We start from the raw sequence: 16,980 nt of genomic DNA, 5'->3' as shown, positions 1-16,980 counted from the left end.
ACTAGTGGACATCTTGACTTGACCAAGGTTGGCGAGCCAGTTGACAAAGAGGTTTATCGCTCTATGATTGGTTCATTGTTATATCTATGTGCCTCCCGTCCCGATATTATGCTAAGTGTGTGCCTGTGTGCACGATATCAAGCGGCCCCCAAAGACTGTCATCTTAAGGTTGTGAAAAGGATAGTGAGATACTTAATTCATACACCAAATTTTGTCATTTGGTATCCTAAGAGGTCTTCTTTTGATCTTGTTGGCTATTCCAACTCGGACTATGTCGGTGACAAGGTCGGGCACTTGTCAATTTCTTGGTAGATCTATTGTGTCTTGGTCCTCCAAGAAGCAAAACTCAGTATCCTTATCCACCGCCGAAGCGGAATATATTGCCGCTGGTTCATGTTGTGGTTAATTACTTTGGATGACCCAAACTCTTAAAGATTATGGGATCTATGATAAACATGTTCCATTGCTTTGTGACAATGAGAGTGCTATTAAGATTGCTCATAATCACGTGCAACATTCTCGAAGTAAGCATATTGAAGTTCGTCATCATTTCATTCGAGATCATGTTGCTAAAGGGGACATTGATCTTAAGCTTGTTCATACCGATAAGCAATTGGCGGATATATAAACCAAACTGCTTGATGAGAAAGTATTTTGACGTTTGAGAGGTGAATTGAACATCATTGATGCTTCAAACTTGGACTAGAAACTCCATTTGGATACATGCAAGGCAAGACCCTTTGACTAATCCTTGATATTTCTCTTATGATGATGATCATATGTCTTGGATACATACTTGCACCCTTGCATTTTATCTAACCCTTGTAGGTACTTGGATGAATATAACTCTATGAGATTGCAAATCACTTACATCTTGAGTAATCTCTACATCACCAAGTCTCTACAATATGGTGGTTGAACACAAGGAAGCATGAATCCCATTCAACATATCCTTTGACAAAATCTTTATATCAAATTTCATTTGGTATCAAATTTCATGATTGTCATTTTGGATACACAAGTGCTTTTCCTTGCAAGACTAACTCATGTAGGTAGATGAACTCAAACTAGAAGTGGTGCTCCCAACTCATTGATGAGCTACATCAACCTTGAGCATCCCACACAAGTTAAACTACATGATCAAGATCAACACCGCCACCCAAGGTATGATATTCCAACTTAGAGAAGCTTTACTCCAAGACATGGGTCAAAGCAGCTCAACAAGATGTGAATAAATCAAAACTCTTAAACGAAAAATGGTAACCCCATTTTAAGCTTAAATGATGAGTATGACCTACGATCAAGTGCTCTCACTTGACTCCTGAGTCAATATACTCTAACATAGGTGACGTTGTCGCCGACCAATTCTAGATGAAGTTCTCGAGTGTTGCTCTATGTTCTTGCATTTGTCTCTTGCATATTTGTTCCCCTTCTTTAATAAAAAAACTTCATCTAGATTTCATTATTTTCTCTGTTATGTTCTCCATTCTTTGCATCCAATTCATTGCAAATCCTTTAGTTAATTCCATGAAAATCTTTGTGAGATCTTATTTGCCTAGTGAGCTGAGATGACAATTGGTCTCTCTGTGTGTTGAACTCGGACACACTGGTTTGTCTCTTTCGGTCAAACCAAACGATTGTTGTGCCACCGAAGAAACCAACTCGGTGTTACCGATTTCAATGCTGAGAAGACACTTTGTCATTTGCATCCTGCATATGTGTTCCAGCTCCACTCAATGATTTTTATCCTCTACCTGCATCACATTCTATATGTTGCTTTGTCATGTGACTCAAGGACCAAACCTATTTGACTCACTCTCCAGAAGATCCCTTCTTGGAAATTGATGTCAAAGGGGGAGAGAGAGATCACATCAAAGCTTAATCACATCAAAGGGGGAGAATGCTTAATCACATCAAAGAGAGAAAGACCCTAGATGCTTGGTATTCAAGAGGAGAGAAGTCACATGTCTTTAAGAGGGGAAAGGCATGTTAGTTTGTGTTATGATCACTGTGCTCTGAATATTTTTGCTCCAATTTTCTTTTCCCTATATTCTCCCATTATCCATATAAGATTCAGGGGGGGAAGACTTCTAAGGGAAGGAGATCTTTTAATTCATTGCATATCTTTTCCTTTGGGTACATGTCTATATCCAATAGAGTACCTACTACTCACTCTCTACATGTCATCCCAATCTTGGTACCTCTTGTGGTTTGTTGTTTTCTTTGTTTAGTAGATGTTTCTATGTTATCTAACCTTGTTTACTCAGGTTCATCTGTTCCAAAGCCAGCCCAAGACCACAAGGTAAGTATATGCATCACACTCATGTGCATGATGATCTCTTGCTGATGTACATATTGTTTGCAAGAAGGACTCATGAACATGAAGGTATATTTCCTATATCTATATCATTTGCTATGATGCATATAGCCAAGATACATGTAACTCATTGCTTGCTCTGTCATGCTTATGCATTCACATGCTCCTATATTCCATATTTACATGGATGCATACATGTAGAGGGAGCCTATGCATGTTCATGTTCTTCCAAAGCTTTACTTGTTATTCTTCATATCTTTATCTAGAGCTTTGATGTATGTTGTAATCAATTACCAAAAGGGGGAGATTCAAAGCACAAGTGCTCCTTGGGTGATTTTGGTAATTAATGTCAACGTATCTCTTGTTGGACTAATATTTTCATCCAATATATTCCAGACGAGTTCAAAAGTGGAGTGGCTTGGACAAGAGGATGTAGAACCCCTTCAAGATGCTAAGGACAAAGATAGGCTCAAGCTCAAGACTCTACATTTTCATTTTAGTAATCCAAGATCACATTGAGTCCATAGGAAAAGCCAATAATATTAAAAGGGGATGAGGTGTTGCTTAATAGCTTGCTTGCTCAATGTGCTTAGTGATATGCCCAAATCCCTCAACCACTTTCTCATATCCACATATATCCCAAACGAAAAGTCAAACTCGGCCCCACCGATTTGATCTATCCGGCGCCACCGAGTTTGTTTGACATAGCCACTGCCAGAAACCCTAATTAGTTCGGTCTCAGCAATGGGATCTCGGTCTCACTGAGATGGGCTTGCAAACTCTCGGTTGCCTGTTGCATCTATTTTGGTCTCACCGCGATATGAAATCGGTCCCATCGAGTTTGCTTGACCAACTCTTTGTTTTGCTTATTACCAAAATCGGTCCCACCAATTTTGTGTAATCGGCCAAACTGAGTTGAGGTTTTACCCTAACCCTCGCACATCGGTCCCACCATGTTGATCATATCGGTCCCACCGAAATTCCTAACATTCACATTTTGAACCATATCGGTCTGACCGAGTTTCCCGACTTGGTCCCACCGAGTTTGGTGAAATATGTGTAAGGGCTAGATTTTTTGTGGAGGCTATATATACCCCTCCACCCACTCTTCATTGGTAGAGAGAGCCATCAGAACATGCCTACACTTCCAGCATACATTTTCCAAGAGAGAACCACCTACTCATGTGTTGAGACCAAGATATTCCATTCTAACCACAAGAATCTTGATCTCTAGACTTCGCCATGTTGCTTTCCACACAAATCATCTTTCCACCAAATCCAAACCTATGAGATATAGTTGAGTGTTGGGGAGACTATCATTTGAAGCACAAGAGCAAGGAGTTCATTATCAACACACCATTTATTACCATTTGGAGAGTGGTGTCTCCAAGATTGGTTAGGTGTTACTTGGGAGCCTCCGGCGAGATTGTGTAGTTGAACCAAGGAGTTTGTATGGGCAAGGAGATTGCCCTCTTCGTGAATATCTACCCAAGTGACACAAGTCCTACGTGGGCGATGGCCATGGTGGGATAGACAAGGTTGCTTCTTCGTGGACCCTTCATGGGTGGAGCCCTCCGTGGACTCACGCAACCGTTACCCTTTGTGGGTTGAAGTCATCAACGTGGATGTACAATTGCACAAACTATCGGAATCACACAAAAAATCTACGTGTCTCCAATTGTGTTTGCATACTCCAATCCCATACCTTTACATTCTTGCAACTTGCATGCTTTACTTTCCGCTGCTCTTATACTCTTGCCATGCTTGCTTTAAATGTATTGTGAATGTTTAAACTTGTGCTAAAAATCCACCTTAACATAAAGAAATTAAAAACTGCTACATTTATTTGTTGAGGGTCTAATCAGCCCCCTCTAGACACCTCTTCTCGATCATACAGCGTGGCAACTTGGTCCACCAAGTGGATGAGGTGATCCTGGACCTCGTCATGATCGGCCCATTCGTGCTCCAGGCAGCTCCCCTAACGGCCTATCGTATCTCCCGCTTTCTGCAGCAACGCCGCCGACGCCTCGAGCATCTTTGTGGTGGACGCCTGCCGCTTTTGAAGCTCCATGAACTCCCGCACATAACGGAGGAGCATGTCACTCCTCTCCTCCTTGAGCTCACAGAGCTCCGCGTCCTTGGCCCTGAGCTCCGCCTCCTTGGCCTGGAGCTCCAGTGTCAGGCACCTCACCTCAGACTCCGTGATCTGCCGCACCGCCATGGCACCAGGTAGAAGCAATGGAGAGAGGAGGCAAAGGGGGCGAAGTGGCTGAACGACAATGCAATCTACGAGAAGGCAGAGGGAGCCAGCCGAGGAGCGGGGAATCTTTTGGTTTTCACCATGGGAAAACATCAGTCGACGTCTTCTCACATTAGGGAGCAGTGGGTTTTACAGGCGGAGTCATCGTGACTAATTGCTGCTGCGCCTGCTCCGGTCAATCAAAAAATTAAAAATCCTGTCGTGCCTACTCCCGTCAATCAAAAAATTAAAAATCCTGCTGCACCCAAACCCCAGAGCAACGCCGCGGTGGGTATTTAAATTTACCCGCTAGCAAGGAGATAAAAAGGGGTGAAAAAACAAATGTGGCGGCGGCCTACCTAATCGGTCGCACTAGCCCAACTAGTTAGCCACCGTGCTTCACTGATGTACTCGGCGGGAAAGGTGGTCTTTCGTTATTTGATGACTCATTTACTTGCTTCGGTGCTATGACCGAGGAGGACCCAAAAAACGCGTGGTAAGGCGTCCCACGTCTCGGCAAGGAAGAATATATGTGTGCACCACCCGGGAGGACCCCGAAACCGCGCGGTAGGGTGTGCCACTTCTCGGCACGGAGGAAAAATGTGTGTGTAAAAATATACTGTATCAGACGTAGTACCTATGGTTCGACCTCGGGATCCAGCCAATCGGTCGAAAACACCCCACTAGTCACACAGCTTCGTCATGCTAACGTGGCATGGAGGATAGATGTGGTTAGCTCCGTCTCGACCAGCCACAACGTCTCTTGTTATAGGCGATTCTTCTATTTTCCATGCTTTTTTTAGTTATAATAACACCACAGCAAGATAGCGCCGCTCTTCGTGTGTGCCCGTGCGTCTAAAGGTTAGACGATGGAGAGGAGAGAGAGATCGTAGACCTGGGACCCACCAGTAAGTGAGTCAACGGTCATGCACGTGTTCACGAGGCACTCCCTCTACTCTACTCAATGTAATACTGTATAAAATCAAGTTATGGGACAAATCCAACAACCGTTGTTGTTCCAGGCTATCAACTTATGCTTTGTAGTCCAGGTTGCCAGTTCGAATCTCGTCTTTCAGATTTATTAGTTTTAGCTCCAAATTTGATCAATGACAAGTGGGACCCCCATGTGTTGTTCCGATATTTCAATGTAGGATATTTTTTTTGAACAAACACTTTGCGCGGTCAGACAAATAACGGCACGATTTACACGTGTTTTGCAAGTTTACGAACAAAAATGACAGCGGCATAGAATATCACATCCACCCCGCAGCTTAGATGCTATGGTGATACGAGTTTTTACATCGTTCGAACTAAGATCCAATGGCTTGGGAGTAGTCTTTGTAATTATGCGCAATTTCCAAACTCTCCAATGTTTTTTTGCAAGTAAAACATTCAGGCCACGTGTGTGCCGCTGCATCTTGGATCCAACGGCTCCCCATTGCTCATATTAGGTGCTCCCCGTAGCTTAATTAGCCGCTACAGTGATATGAGCATCTAGGTCGTATGATGTGTGACCAGATGCCACATGCATAGTACTTGTACTTTCTGCACAATTCCCAAACTCTATGAGACTATATTGCACAAACATACAAACCTCCTACTGTGAGCCATTAGATCTCCGTGAACTCGTATCACCATAGAATCTATCGTGCGGGGCCACCTCATATTCTTCCGTGCGAGAAAACATCAGGTGCTCTCGCAGCTTGGATGCTACAGTGATACGAGCTTTGAGGTCGTTTGATCTGAGATCCAATGGCATCTGTGCAGTCTTTGTGCTTGTAAGTAGTGGCCAAACTCTTTGGGGGCTTTTCTGCAAAAAAAACATTAGAACCACCGAGGAGTTGTTGGGTCACAAATCCAACGGCTTCGAAGAGCTTGTATCACGAAAGCATGTAAGGTGTGGTAGCACATGGTATTCTTACATAGAGGAGAATATGATGTCCTCCTTCATCTTAGATGCTACGGTGATACGAGCTTCGAGGTCATTGGATATGGGATCCAAGGGCATTTGAGTAGTTTTTGTACAAATTGTGTGCAATTCTCATACTCATTAAGGTTTCCTGTAAAAATATTAAGACATCATGTGAGCTGCTATATCTCAGATCTACGAGCTCCAAGCAACTCGTATCAGCATATATCATCAAAGGTGTGGGGACACATGATATTCTCCTGGGGAGGAGGGGGTGCACAACTAATCAGTGTTTTGGAGGGTGCGGACAAATATAATCTAAACAATCCTAAACAGAGCTTCAGAATTTTATCTAAGGTCGAGGGGTTAACCCGCGACAATCTACATAACTCCGCCTAAACACAACATTTGCATGTACTGTAGTACTAGACTTAATATACATGTTTCAGTTTCCTGTTCATTTTAAATATTGAATTGAGGACCATGCATGTCTTACATTTTATGCCCTTCGTTCCTACATACTAGTCATTTTAGAGATTTCAAATGGACTGCCACATACGGATGTATATAGAGATATTTCAGAGTGTAGATTCACTCATTTTGCTCCATATGTAGTCACTTGTTGAAATCTCTAAAAGTCTAGTATTTAGGAACAGAAGGAGTATTTTTGAATTCGTGTCATACATGCATGGTTTGGAAAAATAGATGCACTATACTTATTGGATTGTTGTTGTGTTCGTGTGTGTGTGTGTGTGTCGTCATATGCTTGATACATACAAAGTTTTCTCACCACCATACCATTCATCTTTTAAATTTGAATTTGTAATGAAAAACTTACTAGGGATACCATGAAATGTGAAATCCGCGTTGAGATCACTATATCACAAAATCACTCTAATTCAAGAACTCATCATAAATCAATTACCACGTTGAGATTACTATTTGCAAGGAAAATACGGGCTTTGTAATACACATAGAATCGTTCGACAATTTAAAAGATTCATTGTGTATTCTCGAATGGTAGGACGCAACGGCGTACTAGCCAGACCTTGGCTCGTGTTGATCCTCAAGAAAAAACTAGGCTCGTGACCTTCTAGTGGCGTGTGTGGTACGCACATTAGCCAACCCCAACCAGTCGAGCCTCTGCGTTTCGAGTTGAAATATCTGGCGGCCAGAATTCCAGCCCTAGGAAATTCCCCTCATGTCCCCGGCCCATAATGACTATAGGTGAACAATGGAGGGATGCTTTAGTAACTAGACAACATTACCTACCGTGCCGAGCAAAGTTCAATTCCCTCGGTCGCCGCTCCCCAAGGTCACCCGTAAACTGCATTGCATAGTACTACTACTACTACACCAAGATGAGCACAAAATTGAGCCTGTTTGTTCGTGCCTAGTACTTGAGTTAATATATCAGGCAATGCACTGGTATGGAGGGATTATCCTTTTACTCTGCATATATAACTTGTATGAAGTCTAACTAAGCAAATGTTTGACCAAATCATTTCTTAAGAAATACAACAGGAAAGATGTATCGCTTGAAAATTTCTTGCATGATGCAGGTTATGACATTGTTTCGAATCCTGGATTTTAAATTTCAGAAAATCCAAAAGTGACCAGAAATTCATGAAACTGAGCATGGTCATGTGATATGGCACACATATTCCTACATAAATTTTTTCTTCAATTTGAGACAAGTTGCTTATGAGAAGTTGCACAAATGAAGAGCCAAGGTATTTTGGAACAAAGACCTGTCATGTTAAGGCGAACGCTTTCACTATTGAAACCGTGGGTGTTTAATTGCCGCCATGAGTCCCGATTCTCATCGGCAGGTGCCATTCGAGCAAGCATGTGAGTCGACGGGAGGCGTGCGAGCAGACCGCTGCGCCGGCTGACAGCGAGGCGTGCAAGCAGACCACTGTGCAGGCTCACCGGGAGGTGAGCCCTTTGACCAAGCTCCGCTGCCCACCTTCATCCCAACTGCTCCCACTTTTAATGTCGTCGGCGCCACAGTTTAAAATCAACCTCGCAGTACCCGGTATCACTACAATCTTCTCTCTTCCTCTCCAATTCGCCTGTCGTCTACCTCCAACCAACCTGACCTAACTGTATGCCATGGCGCATCATGATGGCTTGACCTTAGTCTTCCAGTTTCCTAAGGAAGACACCCAGCCGGAGTCTCAAGAAGATAAGGCACTTTGGGACAAGCTTGAACCGGCCTTGCGGGAAGACGCAGCGCCTGTCCCCGCTCACCTTCCGGCTCTTGTCGCCCCGACTACACCAGCGCCCATCCCCGTGGCATTGATGGGCTGTGAGCCGCACATTGTCGCTGAGCTTGATGCCACGGGATTCCATGAGGTCCCCTCCGACTTTCACGTGCACTTGCCAGCGCATGCCCCTGCGCGTGCACTGATGCGCACCCCCGTGTCGGTGCCCGTGCACCAGCCAGTGCATGCGTCTGCGTGTGCACTAACATGTGCGCCAGTGCCGGTGCCCGTGCAGACGAATGTCTCCACCGCGCTGATACGTCTCCGTCGTATCTATAATTTTTTATTGTTCCATGCCAATATTATACAACTTACATATAGTTTTGGATACTTTTTATACTATTTTTGGGACTAACGTATTGATCTAGTGCCCACCGCTAGTTCCTGTTTGTTGCATGTTTTTTGTTTCGCAGAAATCCAAATCAAACGGGGTCCAAACGGGATAAAAACTGACGGAGATTTTTTGGGAATATATGTGAATTTTGGGAAGTGAAATCAACGCGAGACAATGCTCGAGGGGCCCACGAGGCAGGAGGGCACGCCCCAGGGGGGCATGCGCGCCCTTGACCCTCATGGACACCCCGTAAGGCGGTTGGTGCCCTTCTTTCGCCACAAGAAAACTAATATCGGAGGGGCTCTCGCCCCTCCGCCGCCATGGAGGCCATGGACCAGAGGGGAAACCCTTCTCCCAACTAGGGAGAAGGTCAAGGAAACAGAAGAAGGGGAGCTCTCTCCCCCTCTCTCCCGGTGGCGCCGGAACGCTGCCGGGGCCATCATCGTGTGACGGCGATCTACACCAACACCTCCATCATCTTCGCCAACATCGTCATCACCCTCCCCCATCTATCTACAGCGGTCCACTCTCCCGCAACCCGGTGTACGCTCTACTTGAACATGGTGCTTTATGCTTCATATTATTATCCAATGATGTGTTGCCATCCTATGATGTCTGAGTAGATTTTTGTTGTCCTATCGGTAATTGGTGAATTTCTATGATTAGTTTCATTTGCTTGTGGTTATGTTGCTATCCTTTGGTGCCCATCATCTGAGCGCGCGCATGGATCACACCATAGGGTTAGTTGTACGTTGATAGGACTATGTATTGGAGGGAAAGAGTGACAGAAGCTTCAACCTAGCATAGAAATTGATGCATACGGGATTGAAGGGGGGCCAATATATCTTAATGCTATGGTTGGGTTTTACCTTAATGAACATTAGTAGCTGCGGATGCTTGCTAATAGTTCCAATCATAAGTGCATAGAATTCCAAGTTAGGGATGACATGCTAGCAGTGGCCTCTCCCACATAAAACTTGCTATCGATCTAGTAAAGTAGTCAATTGCTTAGGGACAATTTCGCAACTCCTACCACCACTATTCCACACTCGCTATACTAACTTTATTGATTCTATACGTAAAACAGCCCCTAGTTTTTATTTACATGATCTTTATAGTTTTGCAAACCTATCCTGTTACACCTACAAAGTACTTCTAGTTTCATAATTGTTCTAGGTAAAGAAAACGTTAAGAATGCGTAGAGTTGTATCGGTGGTCAATAGAAATTGAGGGAATATTGGTTCTACCTTTAGCTCCTCGTTGGGTTCGACACTCTTACTTATCGAAATAGGCTACAATTGATTTCCTATACCCATGGGTTATCAAGACCTTTTTCTGCGCCGTTGCCGGGGAGTTATAGCGTAGGGTGAATATTCTCGTGCGTGCTTGTTTCCTTTATCGCTAAGTAGTTTTTATTTTGTGATCTTGTTTTCTATATTTATTTATGGGTAGGAAAGGCAAAATACCAGAAAAATTAGTTGTACCTACTACACCAATGGTTGAAGAACCACTCAAAATCTATCACACTCCTGAAGCTTTTTATTTGGATCATCTTCGATCCCTATGTGCTCATGCTGAAACCCCAACTAGCTTAGTTGAGGGAAAATATTTAGGTGATCATGCTTGTTATGTGCGACACCACATATTTGAAAAAGGGAAACTTTTACTAGATCAAATACATCGTTTGCAATGCTATGCTTGGAATTTATGTGAAACATATGATTTTACTTGTTGTTCTAAAGACCCTAAAAAACACCTTCCTTACCAATGTGGGTTTAGTGATAATGGAATCGTATCTTCGTATACTAAGGGTGTTTATAATTACTATGATGTTCAACAAATTGAAGAATTTGTAGCTTTTAGGGGTACTTGTGAAATTTCTTCTTTTATTGAAGAGTGTGATACTACTCTCTACAAATCTGAAAATTTGGCCATACTTAAATATTGCTATGATAATTATGCTTCTAATCCTTATATTAAACCATATATTGAAGACTCCTCCGCTGTCCAAGAAGAGACTAATATTTTGCAGGAGTCTATGGAAGAATAAATTAATGACCATATATTGAGGACTCCTCCGCTCATTGGATGAAAAAGATAAGGAGGAGAGCGAAGAACAAAAGAAGGAAGAGAGGATTGATCACCCATTCCCACCATCTAATGAGAGTAACTCTTTATCCTATACATTGTTTAATTTCCCTTCGAATTTACCGAAGGATGAATGCTATGATGATTGTTATGATCCTGTTGATTCTTTTAAAATATCCCTTTTTGATGATGCTTGCTATGCTTGTGGCCAAGATGCCAATATGAATTATGCTTATGGAGATGAACTTGCTCTAGTTCCTTATCTTAAACATGAAATTGTTGCTATTGCACCCACGCATGATAGTCCTATTATCTTTTTGAATTCTCTCAACTAAACTATATTGGAGAAGTTTGCCCTTATTAAGGATTAGATTGATGGGTTGCTTTTTACTACTACACATGATGATTTTGATAGATATATTATGTATGTGCTTTCTGCTCCTACTTGCAATTATTATGAGAGAGGAACTATATCTCCACTTCTCTATGTTTCCAATATGATAAAATTGCAAGAAACTTCTTATGCTATGCATTGGCCTTTACTTTGTGTGCATGAATTGTTCTTTTATGACATGCCGATGCATAGGAAGAGAGTTAGACTTCGTCATTACATGATATATGTTGCTTTGTGCTCAATACTAAATGCCAAATTATTGCTAATTCAAATTGGCTTTGATATACCTTGGGATCCGGGTGGATTCATTACCTGAGCACCTTATGCCCAGCTTAATGGCTTTAAAGGAAGCGCTGCCAGGGAGACAAACCAGAAGTTTTATAGAGTCAATTATTTCTGTTATGTGCTTTTATAAAGTTTAAAAACAATAATAATGTGCTAAGGTTTGCCTTTAGTATGTTTAGATTGCTTGTTGGTTTGTGCGGTGTAAGACAGAAACTTTGGCTGTAGTGCGCGATTTTACATTTTTTTTACTGGAACATCAAACGGTTTTGAAACTTTTTGCACTGTCTTTTTATTCAAATTTTTTATTTTTCGTAATTTTTTCAGAATTTTTGGTGTAACATAAGTATGGTGAACGTTCAGATTACTACAGACTCTCCTGTTTAAGACAAATTCTGTTTTTGATGCATAGTTTGCTTGTTTTGATGAAACTATCGATTTCTATCAGTGGATTAGGCCATGGAAAAGTTATATTACAGTAGCTATAGTGAAGAAACAAAATATGAATTGGTTTGCAACAGTACTTAGAGTAGTGATTTGCTTTATTATACTAACACATCTTACCGAGTTTTGTATTGAGTTTTGTGTGGATGAAGTGTTCGAAGATCGATGAGGTCTCAATGTGAGGACAAGGAGGAGAGGCAAGAGATCTAGCTTGGGGATGCCCAAGGCACCCCAAGTAAATATTCAAGGAAACTCAAGCGTCTAAGCTTGGGGATGCCCTGGAAGGCATCCCATCTTTCTTCAACAAATATCGGTATGTTTTCAGATTCGTTTCGTTAATGCGATATGTTTAAATCTTGGAGCATCTTTTGCATTTAGTTTTCACTTTTCTTTTATGCACCATGCTGGTATGAGATAGTCCTTGGTTGATTTATAGAATGCTCATTGCACTTCACTTATATCTTTTGAGTATGGCTTTATAGAATGCTTCATGTGCTTCACTTATATCATTTGAAGTTTGGATTGCCTGTTTCCCTACACATAGAAAACCGCCATTTGTAGAATGCTCTTTTGCTTCACTTATATTTGTTAGAGCGTGGGCATATCTTTTGTAGAAAGAATCAAACTATCTTTCTTCACTTATATCTATTTAGAGAGATGACAGGACCTGGTCATTCACATGGTTAGTCATAAAATCCTACATAAAACTTGTAGATCACAGAATATGATATGTTTGATTCCTTGCAATAGTTTTGCGATATAAAGATGGTGATATTAGAGTCATGCTAGTGGGTAGTTGTGGATTGTAGAAATACTTGTGTTGAAGTTTGTGGTTCCCGTAGCATCCACGTATGGTGAACCGTTATGTGATGAAGTCGGAGCATGATTTATTTATTGATTGTCTTCCTTATGAGTGGCGGTCGGGGACGAGTGATGGTCTTTTCCTACCAATCTATCCCCCTAGGAGAATGCGCTTAGTACTTTGTTTCGATGACTAATAGATTTTTGCAATAAGTATGTGAGTTCTTTTTGACTAATGTTGAGTCCATGGATTATACGCACTCTCACCCTTCCATCATTGCTAGCCTCTTCGGTATCGTGCATTGCCCTTTCTCACCTCAAGACCTCGTGCAAACTTCGCCAGTGCATCCAAACCCCGTGATACGATATGCTCTATCACACATAAGCCTCCTTATATCTTCCTCAAAACAGCCACCATACCTACCTATTATGGCATTTCCATAGCCATTCCGAGATATATTTCCATGCAACTTCCATCATCATCGTATACATGACTTGAGCATTTATCGTGATATTGCTTTGCATGATCGTAAGATAGCTAGCATGATGTTTTCATGACTTGTCCATTTTTTGATATCCTTGACGTGCTAGATCATTGCACATCTCGGTACACCGTCAGAGGCATTCAAATAGAGTCGTAGCTTTTTTCTAGACACCGAGTTGTAATATTGAGTTGTAAGTAAATAAAAGTGTGATGATCATCATTATTAGAACATTTTCCGATGTGTGGAAAGGATGATGGAGACTATGATTCCCCCACAAGTAGGGATGAGACTCCGGACTTAAAAAAAAGAGGCCAAAGAAGCCGAAATGGAAAAAAAGAGGCCAAAGAAGCCCACCAAAGAAAAAAAGAAAAAAATGAGAGAAAAAGAGAGAAGGGGCAATGTTACTATTCTTTTACCACACTTGTGCTTCAGAGTAGCACCATGTTCTTCATATAGACAGTCTCTTGAGTTATCACTTTCATATACTACTGGGAATTTTCATTATAGAACTTGGCTTGTATATTCTGATGATGGGCTTCCTCAAATGCCCGAGGTCTTCATGAGCAAGAAAGTTGGATGAACACCCACTTAGTTTCTAGTTGGAGCTTTCATACACTTATAGCACTTAGTGCATCTGTTGCATGGCAATCCCTACTCCTCACATTGACATCGATTGATGGGCATCTCCATAGCCCGCTGATTAGCCACGTCGATGTGAGAATTTCTCCTTTTTCTCTTCTCCACACAACCTCCACCATCATATTCTATTCCACCCATAGTGCTATGTCCATGGCTCACGCTCATGTATTGCGCAAAAGTTGAAAAGGTTTGAGAAACTCAAAAGTACGAAACAATTGCTTGGCTTGTCATCGGGGTTGTGCATGATTTGAATATTTTGTGTGGTGAAGATGGAGTATAGCCAGACCATATGATTTTGTAGGGATAACTTTCTTTGGCCATGTTATTTTGAAAAGACATGATTGCTTTATTAGTATGTTTGAAGTATTATTGTCTTAATGTCAAATGATAGACTATTGCTTTGAATCACTCGTGTCTTAATATTCATGCCATGATTAGATTACATGATTAAGATTATGCTAGGTAGCATTCCACATCAAAAATTGCCTTTTTTATCATTTACCTACTCGAGGACGAGCATGAATAAAACTTGGGGATGCTGATACGTCTCCATAGTATACATAATTTTTGATTGTTCCATGCCAATATTATACAACTTTCATATACTTTTGGCAACTTTTTATACTATTTTTGGGACTAACATATTGATCCAGTGCCTAGTGCCAGTTCCTATTTGTTGCATGTTTTTTTTTCCGCAGAAAATCCATATCAAACGGAGTCCAAATGGGATAAAGACTGAAGAAGATTTTTTTTTGGAATATTTGTGAATTTTGGGAAGTGAAATCAACGTGAGATGATGCTCGAGGGGACCACAAGGCAGGGGCGCTCCCCTGACCCTCGTGGACACCCCGTAAGGCGGTTGGTGCCCTTCTTTCGCCGCAATAAAGCTATTATCCAGATAAAAATCATGTTCAAATTTCAATCCAATCGGAGTTACGGATCTCCGGGAATATAAGAAATGGTGAAAGGCCAGATCTGGGAGCGCAGAAACGGAGAGAGACAAAGAGATAGTTCCAATCTCAGAGGGGCTCTCGCCCCTCTGCCGCCATGGAGGCCATGGACCAGAGGGGAAACCCTTCTCCCATCTAGGGAGAAGGTCAAGGAAGAATAAGAAGAAGGGGGGTTCTCTTCCCCTCTCTCCCGATGGCACCGGAACGCCGCCGGGGCCATCATCATGTGACGGCGCTCTACACCAACACCTCTGTCATCTTCACCAACATCTTCATCACCTTCCCCCATCTATCTACAGCGGTCCACTCTCCCACAACCCGCTGTACCCTCTACTTGAACATGGTGCTTTATGTTTCATATTATTATCCAATGATGTGTTGCCATCCTATGATGTCTGAGTAGATTTTTGTTGTCCTATCGGTAATTGGTGAATTACTATGATTGGTTTAATTTGCTTGTGGTTATGTTGCTGTCCTTTGGTGCCCATCATATGAGCGCGCGCGTGGATCACACCATAGGGTTAGTTGTATGTTGATAGGACTATGTATTAGAGGGCAAGAGTAACAGAAGCTTCAACCTAGCATAGATATTGATGCATACGGAATTGAAGGGGGACCAATATATCTTAATGCTATGGTTGGGTTTTACCTCAATGAACGTTAGTAGTTGCGGATGCTTGCTAATAGTTCCAATCATAAGTGCATAGAATTCCATGTCAGGGATGACATGCTAGCAGTGGCCTCTCCCACATAAAACTTGCTATCGGTCTAGTAAAGTAGTCAATTACATAGGGACAATTTCGCAACTCCTACCACCACTTTTCCGCACTCGCTATACTAACATTATTGCTTCTTTACCTAAAACAGCCCCTAGTTTTTATTCACTTCTCTTTATATTCTTGCAAACCTATCCCGTTACACGTACAATGTAATTCTAGTTTCATACTTGTTCTAGGTAAAGCGAACGTTAAGCGTGTGTAGAGTTGTATTGGTGGTCGATAGAACTTGAGGGAATATTTGTTCTGTCTTTAGCTCCTCGTTGGGTTCGACACACTTACTTATCGGAAGATGCTACAATTTATCACCTATACTTGTGGGTTATCACGCGCCATTGGCAACGCCTGTCCCCGTGCGGGTGCCAGTGCCCCCCCTCAGCGGCATTGATGGCCGCCGTCGAGCGCATCCTTGCACCAACACCAGTCGCCTCCTCCCGTCAGTTGACTCGCTCCTGGAGACCAAATTCCAGAACATTGTGGCCTTCCTTGAAGCTAGGGCCAACGTCCAGGAGTACGCCAACAACAACGCAAGACACTGCCGTCACCGTCGCCGTCAGTCAGTGGCCCGACGACACACGGAGCACGGCAGAGGAGCCTCTTCCCACCACAATATGCCCCCGCCGCTGACGTGTAATCTAAATTTGCCATCAAAAATGTTAGGATTTCCATGCTTAAAATCCAAATGTTAATCATTTCCGTTTGTTTTAGATCGATCGTCGTATGAATGTAAAGTCGGAGTCAGACTGAATAAATCTATGTTTTGATCAATTGAATGTTCTGCTAGAGCCATATCAAATTAAATATAAAACGTCATCAAGCCACATGTATTCCTTCTCATCCAACGACCTAGACTGCTTCAATGTCGAGCGCTCAACATGTTTAGAGTGCAGTTAATTTCATGCCAAAAATATTGCTAATCACATAATAACACGCAAATAATATCTGACTTAATATCCTCATGCACTTAATATACTTACAAATTAATGTGCATTGCACGTACACAATGACTAGTACTACTAGTACATGAAACTGGTGCCGTAACTTGTGAACGCGTC

The sequence above is a fragment of the Triticum urartu genome, chromosome 4A (genome assembly GCF_056163025.1).
Source record: "Triticum urartu cultivar PI428250 chromosome 4A, HENAU_Tu73, whole genome shotgun sequence".
Taxonomy (NCBI): domain Eukaryota; kingdom Viridiplantae; phylum Streptophyta; class Magnoliopsida; order Poales; family Poaceae; genus Triticum; species Triticum urartu.
Note: the sequence above shows the minus strand (reverse complement) of the source record.